At 39.2% G+C, this 20,540-nt stretch overlaps 1 protein-coding gene across 1 annotated transcript in view; it reads right to left on the bottom strand.

Annotated features, from left to right (window-relative positions):
* The window catches only part of ABI3BP (ABI family member 3 binding protein), a 185,417-nt gene extending 183,670 nt beyond the window's left edge, over positions 1-1,747 (bottom strand). Inside the window, exons 1-2 of the mRNA XM_067003035.1 lie at positions 1,713-1,747; positions 508-588 (exon numbers count right to left, since the gene is read on the bottom strand). The gene's annotated coding sequence lies outside the window, so the exon portion shown is untranslated. The remainder of the gene's footprint in view (positions 1-507; positions 589-1,712) is intronic.
* Positions 1,748-20,540: the final 18,793 nt, after the last annotated feature.

The following is a 20,540-nucleotide window of genomic DNA, read 5'->3' as shown; positions in this document are numbered from 1 at the left end:
AATAATAAGCAGCTTAACATAGTCTGGAACTACAGACATCATCATTTTTATTATTACATGTTTTTTGCATGACGTGATCTGTAAGAAGGAATAATGCTGCTTAGAAAATATGACTGTTCACAGTAAAATATTTGGATTTCTTCAAAAGTAGAATCTTAATTCAGCGTCTCTTGATTTCTACAAAAAAAATGGATTATTATTACTCTACCCTGCAGTATCCTTTTTTTTTTTTGGGGGGGGGGGCAGTTGAATACTGTACTCTCAACTCACTGCAATGTAGTGTGTGATTTTTTAAAAATAGATACCTGAGTCCTATGAATATTAAAAGTACTTGTTCCCAAATTTAAATGTATTCTTCCAAAGCAAAGGAAACAGCAACAAAAACATGGAGCACTTCACCATAAGTACATGTAACACATATTTGCCCGATGACACAAAGAAATCAGTTTTACAAATGAAGCACCTTATCTCCCACTACCACTGTTCTAGCAACAACATAGCCTGTACCTTTCACACAGGAAATGGATTCTAAGCCGGATCTTTGTGATGAAAAGCTTCTTTATATGTTATGATAACAGCATCCCAGCCCTGAAATTATGAAAACAAAATCCTCGTTTTAGACTGAAACACTGAAACAGCATTCTGAATACAACTGCAAATTTACATATAATCTCCTGAACATCTAATGCCAACTGCTCATTTGTCTAATGCCAACAGCCTTCCCTGTTTCTAACAGAGAACTTTAATCAAACAAAATGATCTAGCAACAAAAACTCTGGCACTAATTCTAAAAATACATTAGCAAAGAAGTTGTGGTTTCTTTCTTGGAATTGAATTGTACCACAGATTAACAGAGATTGTTGGATTCTTAAAGTATCCCTTAAAGATTCCTCCAGAATTCAACAGTAAATCTGAAAAACAAATGACAGTAAAAAGAACAAGAAAAACAGGGCTTTCACCTATTTGCTATGCTCAAACATATTATTTGTAAATCCAGAGAACCAAACATTTATGCAGACTACATTCTTTCTTTCCACCATCCTTGTAACACATGTCTATATGGTTTAAAATATATATGTGTATATATATATATATTTTTTTGTTTTATCTGAAAAGATGCTTTCAGGAATTCCAAAAGATGGGTTGATACAAATAGTCTTCTGTAGCTTTCAAGATATAAAATGAGGGACTGCAACCAATCCAAAAGTAACACAGCCACTTAAGTGTATTCTCTTTCAAAATCCTTTACGAAATGAATATGTTTTTCAGTCATGTTTATTAATAGGCATGATTAGTCTTGCTAAAATGACTTGCTGTTTTAGTCTAACAACTAAAACCAATCGGTCTGCCTGACAAACTCCAGAACAGCTCGTGGCACCCTCCTCCAACTCTGGGGCGGTGCAGGGGGAGAACAACGCACGTGTCTTCCCATTTCACAACTGCGATTCATCTGCTCGGCAGCACTGGATGCTACCCTGATCAGCACAAAGCCAAACAGATTTCCTATCGGAGAGGAGAAAAAAAGATGGTCCCTATCACTCGTCATGATGTTCTGCCAGTGTTGGTAACTGAGTTCACTTCTAAATTTAAACTCACTTATTATACAGACTAATTATTTCACTTTGTCTGCAGAAACATACCCAATACCTATGTAAATTTTCTACATGTAATTAACTAAGTCTATAGACAAAGTCAATAAACCTTATACTTACTTGATTAAGGGTTTCACCTATCTCATCAGAGAGGTAAAATACCTTGTTTGAGTCACATCACCCTGCAGGAAAATAGAAGTGAAAAAATTTAAACTTTTTTTTCTTTTTTCTTTCGGACAGCTGTCCAGATAGATAGAGTTTTAAAACAACCAAAAAAACTGTGCCAAAACTGAGCCTCTAGGCTTTCCAAAGCAATCTTTTTGCACAAATTCCCACCCAAAATCAAATAAATCACAATTTATACATCTGTCCCAATTCAGATTTAAAATAATTATCAAAATACAGAAATTGTGGGTTTTGATCCACTCGATGGACAATACAAAACAAAAAACAATGGAATAGCTAGCTAAACTACAGATTCACCAAGAACAACCCTGATTCAATCCTTGGCAATGTACTTCATTTAAAAGGTCTGTTGAATTCATGTTACACAGAACTGTCAGATTACTGGTAGAATCCATGAAAGTACATGGATTTGCTTCTTTTTCCAGTAATATGTTTTGCTGAATATGACATTTGCGAGAAAATACATGTGCATAAGCTACAGATGAGAAAACACAGCAGAGAAGCTTACACAGGAAGGACAAATAGTGTTAGTACAAGTTCTTCCATGATGTCTCCTCACAGCAGTACCTGTTCTCCAGGCAAGACAAGTTTAATGCCCAAACAAATTTAGCTTTTGACTTCTTAGCAAAAGCTGCCAACAAAGATACCGGCACCAATAACAGTGGTTATTTGTGCAGTTTGGAAAGCAACCCACCGTGAGCCGAACTGATGCAAACAGACAATACACAGGCTGCGAAACAACCCTCAGTAGGCACTTTTAGGCATAAACTGGTATTTACACAAGGCTACGTATGTGGTAAGAGCTACCACAAGTCTGAATGGGATTTCAACACTCCAAGGTGCAGTAAAACAAACATTATAGTTTAAGGAAGTTCACCAGATATAATGCAGTAACTAAGAATAGTCCACTCTTTAATTTAGAACTTTAATTGTATACAAATTTCCATATTCTCCAATAAATGTACTCCCCTTATTTATTAATCACATCTCCTTGACTCTCATTAAAATAGTTAGAAATTTCAATATATGGCTTACCTGTTGATTAAGCTATTTTATCATTGTCTCTAAACAAGTGCACAAACACAATACATAATCTAATTTTTACATGCCGAGGGAGAAAAAAACAACTGTTATTGACCAGGATAACCTGTAGAAAACTGCAAGTCATTAAGCTCTTAAGGAATCCAGGTGTTTTGGCTGTTGCTGGCACCATACTAGGCTGTATCAGAGGACTTAACCAGGACAGCCCCATCCGAGGAGTAAACTAGCCACTGCAGAGACAGCTGAGAAGTGAACAAGTCATTAGAGGTGCCGAGGGAAAGGAAGCTTGCCATGAGCTGGAGAGCCTACAAGTCTCACAAGCCAGACATTCCACTTTGGGTTGATCTCTTGTCTTTCTTGAAGGCTGCAAGTTATTCCTTCAGGACTTTTTTCTATCAGTTCAGCATGTCAAGAGAACAAAGTTTAGAGCAGCAAGACACTGCCATCAAGCCTTGGAACTTTGAGTCCCTCCCAAAAGAAATAAGGCCTCTGTGTTATTTTAGGATTGCTTTTATAACCAAGTGATTATGCGGTTTTAAACACAAAACTCGAAGACATACCTTACAATTAAATGAGCAAAACCAAACACAAAAGGAATAACCTCTTCATTCGTTCGATCAGCTCTCAAACAAAGTGGCTATGGAGATAAAGGTGGTGTTCAAAACCAGCAAAAGATACCCTACATGCATATCCCTCTGCCACCAAATTTTCTCTAACCCACAGCATTACAGTATTTCCAAATCACTGTACATCACCTCACCATAACTTCACTGAAGAATTAAGTTATCTAAAACTGAGCATAAAGGCTTTGAAAATAGTTGAAAATAATTTAGAAAATAGAAAAAGGTGCCATACACTCCATTTGGAGCAGCACATTAGAAACTCCAATTTATAAAGCATAGGGTATGTTACAATGCCCACGTGTTTTTTTTTTCCATTGTCAATATCTGTCATTTTCTTTGCCTCAGTAGAGCCCCAATTCTATTACTCATATCTTACGGCAGAAGGTATTACAGGACAGCCATGGCTCAGTGGTTAAGGGCCTCTTGAGGCGGAGTAAAGTATTCCAAAATTCACCCTCAATAGCACAAACAAAAATAACACAGACTCCATAGAAGCGTAACTTTTCTGGAGGTTCAACTTTACCATTTAAATCCAGCCAATGGCACCAGCTCTTAGCAGAACGAGGAAAAATCTATTTCTGCTTCTACCATATCTTTTTTTTTTCCCTCCTTTTTTCTTTTGTACTTTTAAACCCTGGACACAAGTCATTAACAAAAGGAACTTTCTTTAGTTGCAGCTTTGTCAGCGTCTTGCTCAGACGCCAGTAATGTACTGCTCAAATCTGCTTTAGAGATTTTCTTCTGTTTTGTTTGGTTAAAAGTGAATCCAAATGTGGGCATAGCTTACGTATATAGAAAACTTAACTACCGATTATTAAACAATGAAGGAACACAAAGAACTGCGTACCTTCTTATTGCAGTTTCTATTTTGTCCCAAGCATCATACACCATCTTTAGGTGAAAGGTGCCAGTGCTATCAAGTTTTTGATGCCCAAATGCCTTCTTACGTGAGCCAGCAGCTGGTAAATTCAGCTAGAGGGCATTAAAACCACGAGGGTGCCAATGTGCAGGAATTCAGAAGGAAGACAAAGCTCAGCAAAAGCACTAAGGAGAATCTTCAGCTGGCTTGGCTATTTTACTGTCTTCCCCATCAACAACTGGGACACGCCAAAGACATTAGATTAATCATCTGTACTATATTTGTACAAAAATGACTGCCCAGAGAACAGATGTTCTCTGTTTTGGCACAATCTTGCTCATCTGAATTAGCCACACTATTTGTCGACGGATAAGCTGAAAGAGTTGTTAGAACAGCAGAGAAGCAAGCATGGCCCTTAGGCGTTTCTCACCTCTCCTGTTATTAATCCTTACATTTTTTTCTTATACTTTCATATTTTCAAAGGATAAATGATCCTTACCGAGTTAACTGGGCAAGGCTAATTCTCCCAGTAGCTGACAAAGGTACCTTTATCACCTTTACAGAGAGGAGTCTTCAAAAAACCTTTACAAAAGCAAATCTAACTCAAAACTTGACCCAGTCAGTAGAACAACAGAAACTGACCTCTCTGTCACTGTGCAGCAGCATGTCACTGTGTCAAAAATTCTGCACATCAGAGCTATGCCAGTATCTTGCACCTCTCTTAGAAGTCCTTCTTACAGGCACTGCTTATTATTTAAGGATCCTGGAAGTGTGCTGTTGGCACTGAAAACCTATTCAAGGTGGTCAGAGGGATCTTGCTGTGGTCTGCCACTGTATAATACTCTTGAAGAAAGCATGTTACATCATCTTAAGTGTAGCAACAGCTGCGTTTGCACAGTTGTTTCTGCATTACTTCAGTTAATGAAGCAAGATGACAGAAGAAGTAAAACCAGGCTCAAGTTTTCAAAGATTTCTATCAGTTGAATCAGTGCTGCTGGCTCTGCCTCAAAGCAGAATGCCAAATGCAGAAATTGTCCTAGACAGCACTGAAAATATTGTAACGCTGCCCTTACAAAACCTCCCTGCAAGGCCCGCTAGATCCACTCATGAATTTTAGAGCCATTTTAGAACTATTATAAACCACCTTTGGCTCTCCAGAAGAATCCATTATAACACTGTCTAGTGTAATACTTGACAAAGGCATTCTGGCAATACTGTGATTGTTTTCAAGCCCTTGTTACTGCCTTCACTGACCTTATCACGTTGCTGCTAATAAACATAAGCAATCATCTTTCAAATTTCATCCAATAAAGCACATCACACATCATCCTGAAACATCACTGATTAGTTTTCAGCAAATGTACTCTGCAATGATATCTAGCACTCTCAAATTTCTTCCTGATGAGTAAGGGGACAGACAACTACACCAGTGAAATAACCCTATGCCAGTCTCGGATATCGAGATGTTTGTGCCTAAATATAGGGGCTAAGAGTGAAGTCTCTCCTGCAGCTCCTTGGTAGCATTTTTGATGCCTTAATTTGTTGATCAAGGCAGCTAGAGAAACTGCAGCAAATAAGGGTAGGGATGTGTCATAGAGTGGTTCAATATATAACTTTATATCCGTTGCAGAGGGACAAGAAAAAAAATGTCATAAAATTTTCATAGCTGTAGAGAAAGCACAGTAATTTAACACTTTGTGTTGTGATTTTATGCTGTAACATCACTAGCAGCTGCTTGAAACGGTGTTGCATTGCAGGCCACACCTGCTTCTCCAGTGTGTCCCTCTACAACACGAGCATGCTTGGTTTCAAAACTGCATGGTAGCATTTCCGAGGGTGGCTAAAAGCAAAAAATTCCTAATATTTTTTGAAGTACCAAAAAGGCCTCTAAAGTCAGAGTTTTCTTCAAATTCTGACACTTCTTGGAGAATTTCTGAGAAGTGTGTCCTCCCCCCAAGTTAATTTTCAAGATAGACTATGAGAGCTGAGTTGGTAAATTTGGAAAATTTCCCTCTAAAATTTGACTGGCAATTCCCTTTTTTTATTCTCTACGGTTTAGATGCAGTTGTGAGACTGTTCAAGAAATAACTATGCTCAAATTCTAACTTAGGATGGGGAAAAAAAAAAGCACAGCAACATCCCCCCCAGAATAGAAAAGCCATCAATTCAGGCTGTACCCCTGCATTCCGCAGCCCGGTTTGCTGTGGGTACTCTGTCATTCTTAGAACTTTTAAAATTGATCAGCCACCAAATTGGTAATATTAGACACAGTCAGCTGATTCAGAACACCAAAGTGAAGGAAGGTTTCAGTGCAACACTCCAAGTAGTGCACACCTAGTACACAAAACAAGATTTTCCTTGGTTATACACATACACGTATGCAGCTAGGACTAGCAATTGAGATCCAACCTGTAGTTCTGCTATTCAACGTTGAGTTCAGGCTCCTGCCTGTCTTCTCAAACATGCTTACATACAAGTCAGTTTCTAGTAAATCTCTAGTAAATTATTCTGTTTCGCTTTCCAATATCCAGAGCAGTTATTTAAATAACAAAGAGATACAAAACAAAGATATATAGGAACAAAGATGTATAGGAAATATAGGGCAGATGTCTCCCAGATGAGAAGAGAGCTTGACTAGGTAGTGTTTGGCTAGTTTTCTAAGCTCTCCTCTAATGAGAACAAAAACATATAGACATACGTAACTGATTCAGCCTACCTTTTATCTACATCCCTCTCTCTTCCATTCTCTTCCAGAGCTCTTCCAGCTCTTCTGTTCCCCCACTGAACTCTCTCTTCCCACTTTTGGTGGAGACAGTGAAAAAATGTCCTGCACAAACTACTACCTCTTCTGACAAACCCATTAAAAATGTTGTTTTGAACAAGCCAAAAGGGTAGGAGGGGAGCTGATAGAAACACTGTAAATCCTATTGCATTGCCACAAGACATTCAGTAGAACAGTTCCTCCAGAACTGAGCATAATCCTACCAAAGAGAAGCAAGGCTTTACTTGCCCTGAAAAATATAACCGAATATTGAGAACTTTGCAATTTCAGGAAGATTTTACAGTTTTCTGTTATTTTAATAATTCCTGAGCCTACCTAAATTTTTAGATACTAATGGAAAGCAAATTGTCCAAGGCTCAAGCACTACCAATTACACCAAACAGATCCTATTATTCCTATTTCCATTCATACAACTCTTTTGTCACAAAGACCACCTCTTTTGTCACAAAGAACACTTCACAGCTGAAAACATGAAGCCAAAGTTTTTTAGAGCTTGTTTGTACCCAAGAACATGGTTTTTGCTAGGAAAACTTGTATAGGCAAGCATAATGTTGAATTCACCTAGACTGTTTTTACAGTCAAAATACATACCATGAGATATTTTTTCAATAACATTCTGTCCAAGTGTTTGTAGATCTTCACAGGCAATGTGAATGTAAGAGTTAGAATGCCGTTTATTTAAAATATTTTAATGAAAAGTCTAGTTCCCCTTGCACTCGTAACTTCACCACTCTTGTGCTAGTATTTGCTTTATGATAATATCCTATGCTATGGCAACATCCAGTAACCTCAGTGCACACTCTCCTTTAAAAGAGAATATATATGGAAGAGGCCATCTGGCTGTGATTAAGTAACACTTTATCTTACCATAAAAGCTCTGTATTCATAAAAACCTCTTCAACTACATGTCAGGCACATTTCCTTAGGGATAATAAAATCTCTTAAAATGTGTTGTCAAAAATAATCAGAATAAAGCCATTATTCATAAACAATGCAAATCAAACATTTTTGATTTACGCTGCTTAACTTCAAAGAGGCACGCCAACCGTTCCACCTCTTCATAAAACTTTGTGTATAAACATAAATCCCGTACTGCTAGTTCTTACAGCTTCAGCTAAAATTCAAACAGCATGGCAACTGAATAGTTAACAGATAGACATTAAAAATTTGGTATGAATTCATGTTGATGATAAAGGATTAATTTCATCAGACTGCCCAAAATTACACTTGACAAGGTCTGCACTTACTCTTTACCTGAAAAAATACTAAATTAGTTCATCGGGTGTTATGTATTACAAATGAGGGAAGGATTAAAGCCAACACAGGAGAGCGTTAGTAACCACTACCAGCCATACCAAAGGCAATAGAAAGGGCACGTGTTCATTACTCTCCCCATTCCACATAGCTGGTGGTTGTTTTTCAGTTGTTGTTGGTGGTGTTTTTCAGTTCTCCTCCATGCTAATTAAGATAATATCAAAATTTCTCTTACAGGTTAAAAGAAGGGACTTTTGCAAGCCTAATATCTGTCTATTCTAGCCCAGTGAGTCAATTCCAGTTACATAAACTAATCTCACAACTAAGTACCCCTTAAAGCTATTAATTCTGTTCTTTGGGACATAGTTACTCAATGTTTCAAAACAAAGTTAACATAGAAACTATAATGTAAATGTTCCCATGCCACCATTCATACTGCCTCTTTCAGAAGCTTCATTATTGACATCATCTGCCCCAGATGAATCAAGACCAATCCAGCCAACAAAGGATGGAAAAAACAGGGTAATGGCCGCACATTCATATCCCTCAGATGAAGCAGCTGAGCACTGAACCGCTCTGAAAAGCCAGCATGTCCTCCAGTTAACCCACGTGCCTGCTGACAGGACGAGGGGGAATGGACTAAGTTGCGCCAGGGGAGGTTTAGGTTTGATATTAGGAAGAACTTCTTTATGGAAAGGTTTGTTAGGCATTGGAATGGGCTGCCCAGGGAAGTGGTTCAGGCACCATCCCTGGAGGTCTTTAAGAGACGTTCAGATGTAGAGCTTAGTGATATGGTTTAGTGGAGGACTTGTTAGTGTTAGGGCAGAAGTTGGACTAGGTGATCTTGGAGGTCTCTCTCAACTTAGATGATTCTGTGATTCTGTAACAATCCAGATGCTGCTGCTCCTGCCTCTCAGCCCCCTGCACTACCTATTCAGTCCCTGGGTATTTAAATTGTGCGTACAACTCTCTATAGGCATCTCCATCTATTACAAAAACTTTTATGGGCGATAATGTTTCCCTACCCACTGAACTGCTAACCATTGTGCGGTTCAAGAATGCTTCCTTGGCAGATAGTGGGTAAGGGCTGCATACATTTAACTAAGGTAACTTCCCTTTTATTTATTCTGTGATACTGAGGTTAACCTGCCATACAGGAGTAAGTAATATTAATCTTTGAAAATAAAATGCAAGTATTTTATTTTTAAAGGCATATAGTCAAGCATTTCACAGGAGAGGACAATCTACTAATTTGTTAGTAGAGAAAGTAAAAGCTGTTAGTTGGAAAGGAGGAAAAAAGCGTAAAACAGTATGTTAGTGATGCACACACACACTAAAGGCGGTGAACTGCCACTAGAGTGGACACAGCAAAGACAAAAAATGACTAGTAAATAGCAACTACAAAATTAATTGTGAAAACTGTCAACTAAGGAGAAGCCTCCTTTTATAGAAGATCAAACCTGACCGTTAACAAACAACATTAAGTTTCTAGTGTCTCTTGTTAACAGGAAAACAAGAAGGCCAGCCCTATCCTACCTTCCATAACCCCATATTAAAAAATGAAACAGTGCAGCACAACTTGAGCTATTGCACAAATAAAAAATTAATTTGCCTGAAACGTGATGAGAATTATTTTGCTTCATAAAGTTCCTTGGAGCAGCAAGCACATGTTCAGAAAAACTGTCTAAAGGTTAGAGATGCTAAATGCTGTGTAACTGTATCATTTTACAAACAGTAAGATTTCTTTCTACCATTTACATCCTCAGGCTTATTATGTTGTCACTGACAAGCACTTCACAGTAATTTGCTAGGACCCGAGGAAGTCAGGAGAACACATCAGGCTTGATGAGTTTTGCTTGGCTTCAAGCCAAGTACACATACACAAAACACTCAATTTAACAAGATTCCCATTGGGTCAGGAGACCTGTACTATGAACAGAAACTTCATTTAGTTTTAATCACCTTAGAGCCTTCTGTGTTCCTCAATCCCAAGAACAAAGATCCATAGAAACAGCTCTTGCATCCTCCCCACTGGGAAAATAGTATATCAGGGACTTCACCATTTTTCATATAGAAAAATTTGCTGAAAAATTAACTGCAGAAATTACAAGAGTCAGTACACCCTGTATGTTTAGAAGCAGACCTGCAACCTTAAAGTAATCCTTACCTATGGAGACCCAGTGCTCTGCTTCCTCTACCTGCAAAGGAATCTTGCTTTTACAGTACAGTATTGATTTCAGCTTAACTTTTTAAAAATATATTCACCTCCTTGGCAATGACAGCTCATGCCATATTTCTGTGTAAGAAATTACAATGGGAAATATCATTGATCTTGGATGTAAATCTGTTTTTTCAGAGCTTAGGTTTAATTCTGTCTAGTAGTATTTGAAACATCAATACTCTCATTTCAAACCACAGTACATAAATTCAAGAAATTTTCCCTCTTGCAGCATCATTACTATTTATGATTTAGGATGTATATTAAAACTATTCCAGTAATATTTCCTATTTTTAGCTTCCATATTTCACCCACTTGTATCATAACCTGTGCCGTAGGGATTTTATTCACTGTTAGTTTTTTCCTTAGCGAAGCTGAGTGAGAAATAGATTGCACATGTGAAGATGGATAAAGATATTAGTATCTAATGAACATCACAGTTGCCTGAAATAAAGGGATAGAAGGAAAATGAAGGCTTACAATGGCTTTTTATTAAAACTGAGAAGTTTTCATGTAATGAACATATTCATCAAACAGAACCAGGCTACCAATGTATACGCTGAATATTCCACCACTGTATATACTAATATTGTGCATTTTAACATTTCAAGCATATATCCTTACTTTCAATGGGATTTTTTTCTTTTTTACTTGCCACCTTAAAACTAACTGTGGCAAGGTACCTTTTATCTCAAAGAAAAATTATAAATAACATACAGAACTCTATTCTGCAGCAGCCAGCTCATCAGAATGGCTTTCACACACATTTCTCACCAATTGTACCACTCCTGAATTGGTGCTGGCATATATAGATAAGTTATAACATACCCAGGACAATTTATACTGTGTTTTTCTTTCTAACTCAGAAACTCCAGTGGCATCCCTGATAAATCCCACAGTCCACTGTGAAAACAGCCCAGAATGCAGCAGAATCATGACTGCTGTCTGACCTCACTTCCCTAGAAACAACGCAGACCCTAAACACATCTCACATGTAATTCATACCAGAGACAATTAAAACAATTTATTTACTGCCAGCATGAACGCACTACCAGATTTAAGCACAGCAATTTCACTAATCTCTAAGCAGAACATTCATATAAAGAAATAGCCAGCCTTTCAATTGTTCACTCACTCTGCATGGGGGCTTCTAGGTACGAGACATGAGTGGCTACTTCTACTTCATGGCTCTATTCCTGCCTTACAAGGAAGGTACTATTCATAGCAAATTACAGAAGTGGGAAAAGAGAGAGAAAAAAAATAAAAAATAAATAAAACATAAGAGATGAAAATCAAACAGTTTACTGCCGTTAAAGATAACAAAAAATGTTTTTACAAATACATCAACGCAAAAATGAGGACTAAGGAGAATCTCCATCCTTTACTGGATGCAGGGGGAAACTTAGTTACAAAAGATGAGGAAAAGGCTGAGGTGCTCAATGCTTTCTTTGCCTCAGTCTTTAGCGGCAAGACTGGTTGTTCTCTGGATACCTGGTACCCTGAGCTGGTGGAAGGGGATGGGGAGCAGGATGTGGCCCTCACTATCCATGAGGAAATGGTTGGCGACCTGCTACAACACTTGGATGTACGCAAGTCAATGGGGCCAGATGGGATCCACCCGAGGGTACTGAGCGAACAGGCGGAGGAGCTGGCCAAGCCGCTTTCCATTATTTATTGGCTGTCCTGGCTATTAGGGGAGGTCCCAGTCGACTGGCAGCTAGCAAACGTGATGCCCATCTACAAGAAGGGCCGGTGGGTAGACCCGGGGAACTATAGGCCTGTTAGCTTGACCTCAGTGCCAGGGAAGCTCATGGAGCAGATTATCTTGACTGTCATCACGCGGCACTTGCAGGGCAAGCAGGCGATCAGGCCCAGTCAGCATGGGTTTATGAAAGGCAGGTCCTGCCTGACAAACCTGTTCTCCTTCTATGACAAAGTGACGTGCTTGGTGGATGAGGGGAAGGCTGTGGATGTGGTCTACCTTGACTTCTGTAAGGCTTTTGACACCGTTTCCCACAACATTCTCCTCAAGAAACTGGCTGCTCGTGGCTTGGACTGGCGTACGCTTTGCTGGGTTAAAAACTGGCTGGATGGCCAGGCCCAAAGAGTTGTGGTAAATGGAGCCAAATCCAGTTGGAGGCCGGTTACTAGTGGAGTCCCCCAGGGCTCAGTGCTGGGGCCGGTCCTCTTTAATATCTTTATCGATGACCTGGATGAGGGGATCGAGTGCACCCTCAGTAAGTTTGCAGATGACACCAAGTTAGGTGCATGTGTCGATCTGCTCGAGGGAAGGAAGGCTCTGCAGGAGCATCTGGATAGGCTGGACCGATGGGCTGAGGCCAACTGCATGAAGTTCAACAAGGCCAAGTGCTGGGTCCTGCACCTGGGGCGTAACAACCACAAGCAGTGCTACAGGCTGGGAGAAGAGTGGTTGGAAAGCTGCCTGGCGGAGAAGGACCTGGGAGTACTGGTTGATAGGCAGCTGAATATGAGCCAGCAGTGTGCTCAGGTGGCCAAGAAGGCCAACAGCATCCTGGCCTGTATAAGAAGCAGTGTGGCCAGCAGGTCTAGGGAGGTGATTGTCCCCCTGTACTCGGCTCTGGTGAGGCCGCACCTCGAGTACTGTGTTCAGTTTTGGGCCCCTCGCTACAAGAAGGACATGGAGGTGCTCGAGAGAGTCCAGAGAAGGGCAACGAAGCTGGTGAGGGGTCTGGAGAACAAGTCTTACGAGGAGCGGCTGAGGGAGCTGGGGTTGTTTAGCCTCGAGAAGCGGAGGCTCAGGGGAGACCTCATCACTCTCTACAGTTACCTTAAAGGAGGCTGTAGAGAGGTGGGGGTTGGTCTATTCTCCCACGTGCCTGGTGACAGGACGAGGGGGAATGGGCTAAAGTTGCACCAGGGGAGGTTTAGGTTGGATGTTAGGAAGAACTTTTGGATGTTAGGAAGAACTTCTTTACTGAAAGGGTTGTTAGGCACTGGAATGGACTGCCCAGGGAGGTGGTTGAGTCACCATCCCTGGAGGTCTTTAAAAGACGTTTAGATGTAGCCCTTAGTGATATGGTTTAGTGTAGGACTTGTTAGTGTTAGGGCAGAGGTTGGACTAGATGATCTTGGAGGTCTCTTCCAACCTAGACGATTCTGTGATTCTGTGAAAGACTTCCCTGTGAGCTTGGGAGCAATGGCATTAGCCCTAAGTTCCTTCGATCAATTTAAAAGAATCAGAACCATCATTCCTCTAGCAAACCAGACAAGCAAGACGATCTCTCTCCCAGAAGACACTCTTGTTCTCTTCCTTGCTCTAGCATGGGAACAGCCCAAAGGAGAACCCATCTCCTATTATTTTCATGGCAAAGACAATGACATCCCACTTCTTCCTACTCCAAAAAAAAGAAAGCCCCACCCTCTTCTTCAAAGTCTACCTGTCATTCTCCCCTTACCTCAAACAGAAGTTTCTTTCAAGGACAGTGAAAATGATGAGATATTAGTTTGAGTTTGTAAACAGTGCATAGAGAATCCACAGATTTGGAAAGAAAAATGATTTTTCAAGCTTTTCTTTATAAACACTAAACTCGCTGTAAAGTCTGTTACACTTGTCTCCTTTCTCTCGCATCAACTGTTTGCTCTTGCTTTTTTAGGTACTATATAGCCACTGAGCTCCATTAAAATGTCAAAAGTAAGGGAAGACTGATAATGGGCAGAAGCCCGGGACACTAGACCCTTCCCAACTTGATTTCTTGTCTCTGTATAGAAAATTAGTCTATGTGACAGAACAATGTAGAGTTTGAAGAGGCTTCTAGAAGGTCTGTCTTCTGTTCTTACAAGCTCCAGTCCACAAATGTGATTTCTGGAACATTACTTAACTGTCCCCAGCAACATTTCACAGTGTTTTTGTAGAGACAGCTATCAGGCAACCTTTCACATCACGCCACTAGATATGATCCTGAGCAAACTAACTTCAGAGAACTAACCGTTCTTTGAACTAGCTGAAAAAAATTGTTTTGAGTAGAAGATTGAATCAGATAGCTTCACCAAGGCCACTTCTAGCCTAACTTAGTAGGATTCTGCAATTATATGCAAGGGAGTTGAGGAGCAGCAGTGGAACAATGTCAGAGCATAAATGATAGCAGCAAGTGTTATTAACACAAAATCAGCTGTTCAAATAAAGCCATGTCCAAACTATCATTTGTCACTTGGAAGCCACTGGCAGAATAGTATATTTCTCATAGATGATAAAGCTGGTTTAGGTTACATTTTGCCAATAAGTAGGAAAACAAACCCATGCAAGTTTATACTGTATTGTGGGTGCTAACTATAATGGAGTATTTGGACTGTCATCTTTCTGGAACGGGAAACGCATTGCATGTTTTTTCTGATAAATGGGTTAAATACACTTTGAAACAAAAATGAAATTTATCACTATTTACTGGCAGTAGGGTAGAATTTAGCAAATGGTTTGGACACCCCCCCAGTCTTTTATCTACAATTAGCAATGCTAATAACAGTTGGACTCTATGACACAAAGCTAAGAACTATCCATACACAACACTTGAACTAGCACTTCTACCAGTCCAATATGGAAATGGCAGACAGAACTCAGAATCAAGTACACAATATTTTAAAGATCTGATCAGTAGTAATTTGTTAAAACCCTTTTTTTTATCAATGTGTTTAATATATCAACTGCACAAACTACCAAAGAAAAATACATTTATTGCATTTGTTTTAAACTTTCTCACAAAATGTTTTAAGGCAGAGGCTTAAGGGTTTAGTCTGTTTACAGAGATTACCAAGCTATAAACAAATTAACATCTGTATCCAGCATGATTTCTTCAGTAGTTGATAATCTATGTCTGTGCTCATGAGAAATTTAGTATAAAAAAAGCCGTTTTTTTAAGGAAGTGTGTTTCCTCACATCCAATCCCATACTTTGTACTCGATATGTTTGCGCTAGCATTGGCCAGAAACCAATACACATAACTAATGGAAATAAAGAGCAACCTAGATTTAATTGTGTGAGTCCAGGTTTGCATATTAATTAACTTTTGAGTAAGTATATAAAATACTTAAGTATTAAGTACATAAGAGCTGATTTACAGAATTACAGTACGTACCACACAACTTTCATCTGGGTTGTCAACTTTATTAGGTACACGAGGCTGTTAAACAGTGAGCTCACCTCTGACTCAAGAACTCCATGTTTTTCACATGAAAAAATGACCTCCCAAGAATGTCGCAGAAAGGATAAAGAGGAACCAAAAGGGGGAAAAAAAATATTAGCAAACATGCTATGTGCACATTTAAAAATAAATACACAATCTGAAGTGAAAATTAATGGATCATGTACATTCCCTACCCTATTGTTGGGATCAACAGCACACTGAAAAAGAACAACATCCCTTATGAAGCTGAGTCAAATGTAGACATGAATGGAGGAAGAGATGAGTAGAATGAGCAATGCCTAAACCAATAAGCAGCCACTGTATTACAGGGACTTAAAACTGTCATACACCTAGAGCTAAATTGTGGAAGTTCAGGCATGGCACATACCCCACTTAGTCATCCTTTCTTCATAAACAGCACTTCGTAGAAAACGGCAGGGCAGTGACCCCTTCAGCTATTCATGCTGCACCAGAATAGAAACCATGGGAAACTATCAAAAACACACAATCCTAGATGATGATTTACAATGGCTCGACAAAATAAATTAATCTGCAAGACGCTACTCCTAGATATCCCATATAAACAAAAAAATCCCATATAAACATAGGAAAAACAAAGAAATTTATCTGAAGCAACAGTAAATGAAAAGTGAAATACAGTCCTAAATAGAGAAAAGAAAAAAAAAAAAAAAAGATGAGATGCTCAGCTTCAGCAACAATAACTCATATATCCAGTAAAGAAGGAGACACAAAACAGCTTGGGGATGTTGTATATCAAAGACCACCCATTGATAAGATTAGCTGAATAAACTGTTGGCATACCCTAACAGACAAGAGTGCACATGATGTTAAACTCAGCATTTTTATCAAGTTTCCCTGACATTTTCCCCACCTCAGAAAGCGAACATACAAACTCTTGGTACTCCTTACAAGAACTGCAGGCATACATAAAATAACAGCACATTCTTCTTATTCAATTTCCTTCCCCAGCCAGAACAGCAAAAGCACTCTCTTAAACCCAAAATCTCTCTCTCACCTTTCACGCCAAAACCTTTGAATTCTTTTAAACTCTGTCATACATCCATTTTATACTTTTGCTGCTCTTTTCTATGATCCTCCTCCTTTCATCTCCTATTCCAGGAAACACCTGTCTTGAATCCTCACAATATAACAAGATCAAATTTTGTATTTTCAGTTTAGTTTTAGTTTTTCCCAGACAACCAATTTTTGAGGCCAAACAAATATAGACTTCTATCCTGAAAGAATGTCCTAAAACAGTATGAACAGAGATTTTAAAGACTCTTCACAGATACTGCCATTCTCACATGCAATCATTAATAAATTTCACTCTCATTAGACAGAATGGCAACATGAGACATTGACCCATTAAATCAAAACCCAAAAGATCCACTACAATCTACACTAGGACTCCCAAAACACATACACACAGATCACTCCTCTGGCAAAAAAGAAATAAAAAAAAAAAAAAAAAGAAAATCTGCATATGAATAGTATTATATTCACTGTGCTTATGAATAAAAAAGTGTATGGGAACATGCATAAATAAAGCCAGTTGAGACCCAGCACTCTACTATGATTAGTGTCTTTGAAGCAGTTAGTTTGTAATACAGAAACATAAGCCAGTTCACATGGAACTGACGTGAGGAAGGCTGGATCTAAGATAATTAGGCTTTTATAACAAAGTTTCTATCAAAAAACACAGAAAACATAGAATAGCAAGGCTCACAGTTAAACAGCCATAGAAAATCTATCTTGAATATCTAAACCATTTTCAAGCCAGATTAATCTGTGTTACAGCAGCCTCTTTAGAGAACACAGTTCCATACCGCTGCTGTTCTGGTCACTCCCTCTAATTAACTGTCTGTGCAGTTTGAAGAGGCAAAGTCCAGCACTTTCCGGTAACCTTCACATTACTAACAAGACAACTACAAATCACTGCAATTGGAGATCATGTGCCAGCCCTCTACTCCTGTTTTCTTCCAGTTTCTCTGAATGAAGTTTCTGTAAATCCAGTAAAATCTCACAGAAGTACAAAAATGGAGCTCCCCAGACAAGTCATAAATGCCTTCCCCCACAATTTTAAAATTGCTTTGTCTATGACTAATGCAGAAAACACTGAATCTGTGTCCCCGGAGCAACAAAGTAATTTTTCAGACTTTAAACTTAAAATACATTCTGAAGTACGTAGAAAACACAGTTTGAAAATAAAAAACAGATGAGTTTCCTTGCTGGAACGCATCTAAGAAGCTACCTTCATAAAGCATACTCTGAAATACGCTGATACCAACACTTAACAATGAGAAATCATATAACTATTCTTTAGTTATTCCACTGCTGATAAGTGTGACAAAGCTGTGACATGACATATTCTGGGAAAAGAGAAAAAAGTTTAAATCTCACCAAGGCTGTTTCAACATCACACTGGAAAAATAATCAATTTTTTTCATATATAAATATTATTCTTCTCAAAATCAGTGAGTACAACTACAAGACAAAAGTCAACTTCAGGACCAAATGCTTTCCAAAAGCACACCACAGATTAAGCCATGTCCTGAAACTACCTTTAGTTGGCACTTCCCATTCTGAGTTGGTTCAAATCTGGTTCACTAACAGCAATGTTACTTTGGGGGATCTTCTCTATCTCACGCACTAAGTCATGCTAAATAGTAGCATTAAAAAGCCACCAGAGCTGTGCTATAACTGTACAAACATTAACTTCTTTTTAGAGCTGTTGCCTAACACCATTCTATGAAGTTTGGGTAATAGTATGATGTATAAACCTGGGCAACTTACTAAAAGGAAGGCTATACAGCTGTGAGATTTCTCTCTACAAATTCTCTTTACAATTAACTATAGAAAGTCAGCCTACATTTCTGAGTTAACCCTTCTGCCAGTTTCTGATATTTCCATTTGTCCTGGTTCCAGTTAGGACAGAGTTAATTTTTCCTCATAGTAGCTGGTAGGGTGCTATGTTTTGGATTAGGATGAGAAGAGCGCTGATAACATGCTGATGTTTTAATTGTTGCAGAGCAGTGTTTACACCAGGCCAAGGACTTTTCGGCTTCTCGCTCTGTCCTGCCAGCGAGCAGGCTGGGGGTGCAGCAGGAGCTGGGAGGGGACAGACCCAGGACAGCTGACCCAAACTGGCCAAAGGGGTATTCCATACCATCTGACGTCATGCTAAACAATATATAGGGGTGGCTGGCCGGGGTGGGGGGCCGGCTGCTCGGGGATAGGCTGGGCATCGGTCAGCGGGTGGTGAGCAATTGCATTGTGCATCACTTGTTTCTTACACATTATTATTATTAATACTATTATCATTATCACTATTATTATTATTGTTATTATTATATTCCTGTCTTAATAAACTGTCTTTATCCCAACTCACAGGCTTCACTTTCCCGTTTCTCTCCCCTATCCCAGAGAGGGAGGGGGGAGGGTGAGCGAACGGCTGTGTGGTGTTTAGCTGCCAGCCGGGTTAAACCACAACACCATTAAAATAAAAAAATACATTTTACTGTGCTCTGTAACTTACCATCTTCTCTCCACAAAATCCATGTTTTCTCTGTTAAACATTAGGAATCCTTTTTACAAGATAACAAATTTTAAAAGCCACAAAATTCCATGACATTACAAAACACAGACCCTCCAAGCTCTTCTCTCCTAAACTCAGTCCCTAACATTGAGTGACTTTAGATAACCTGCAAAATATTTTATCCACATTAACAAACACCTCAATAACTGTTTCCAATCATTTTCAGCAGGCCTGATTCAGGTCAGGGGAAAGCAAGTTGCTGTAATTAATAACTCAACTTTCACTTCTGAGTTGGAGAAGATCTTTTCAATCAAATGCAGCCCAGGCGCCTGTATTTTAAGTTATGCAACTCCACTCATACACCAGCTCTTGGATTATTTACGAAAACTATCTTCTTGTATTCACAAAGCAGGTTTTTGTCCTCCTACTTTATCTCTACATTCCAGCACTACTACAAGACCAGATAATTCTATGATAAGCAGCACTATCTATGGATAAAAAGACTTCAGTCTTGATATTTTTAACTTTAAAATTTTGAACTGAAAAAATTCATGGCTTTTGAGAGTTTCTTTAGCCTCAGAGAGATGCAAATGTAAGCTGTTGCTATTCCTTCACCACTTTTCCCTTGGCAATAAGCACACTAGTTGCCAATTACACTTATTTTAAATAGTATTTTTAGCACAAAATGTGTAACATGAATGTGCTTTGGTTCTATTATGGTAATACACATGGATACTCTCACAGTACCAGAAAAATTATTCACAGTACACTACAAAAAATAATTCAACTCTACACAGTAGGCTCAGGTATAGTGCCTCTGCTTTTTTCAGTGAAATTAAAGAACACACAAAATCATCCACACAGTAGCCTTCAGGCACCTTCTTCCCTTTAGAGCAGTTGAGCACATGCTTCTTTTTTATTATTATTATTATTTAAATGAGAGCAACAGCTTGCCTTCCATTTCTTTGAAAAACAAACACTCTACCGGTAGAAAAAAAAATCACTCAAAATTTACAGTTTCCTTCAAACCTTGAGCTACCCCCGGGGCACTGGTGGGAGCAGTGCCTCGAGGCATGGGAGGCAGCAAGGGCCGCCATTTCACAGCCTCTGTGGACACCGCTAAGGGGAGCGGCAGTGCCCTGCAGGGCCGCTAGCCTTCCAAAAACATGGAGCTGGTGGGATCAAGAGAACCTTAGAAACTTGTTTTCCTCTCTCTACTGTCGTTTTCCCGATTCTCTTTCTCAAGCAATTTTCCCCTCATCCCAGCCGC

This window comes from Anser cygnoides, chromosome 1 (assembly GCF_040182565.1).
Source record: "Anser cygnoides isolate HZ-2024a breed goose chromosome 1, Taihu_goose_T2T_genome, whole genome shotgun sequence".
In the NCBI taxonomy this organism is placed as follows: domain Eukaryota; kingdom Metazoa; phylum Chordata; class Aves; order Anseriformes; family Anatidae; genus Anser; species Anser cygnoides.
The sequence above is the reverse complement of the archived record's forward strand: the minus strand, read 5'-3'. Positions and strand labels throughout refer to the sequence as shown.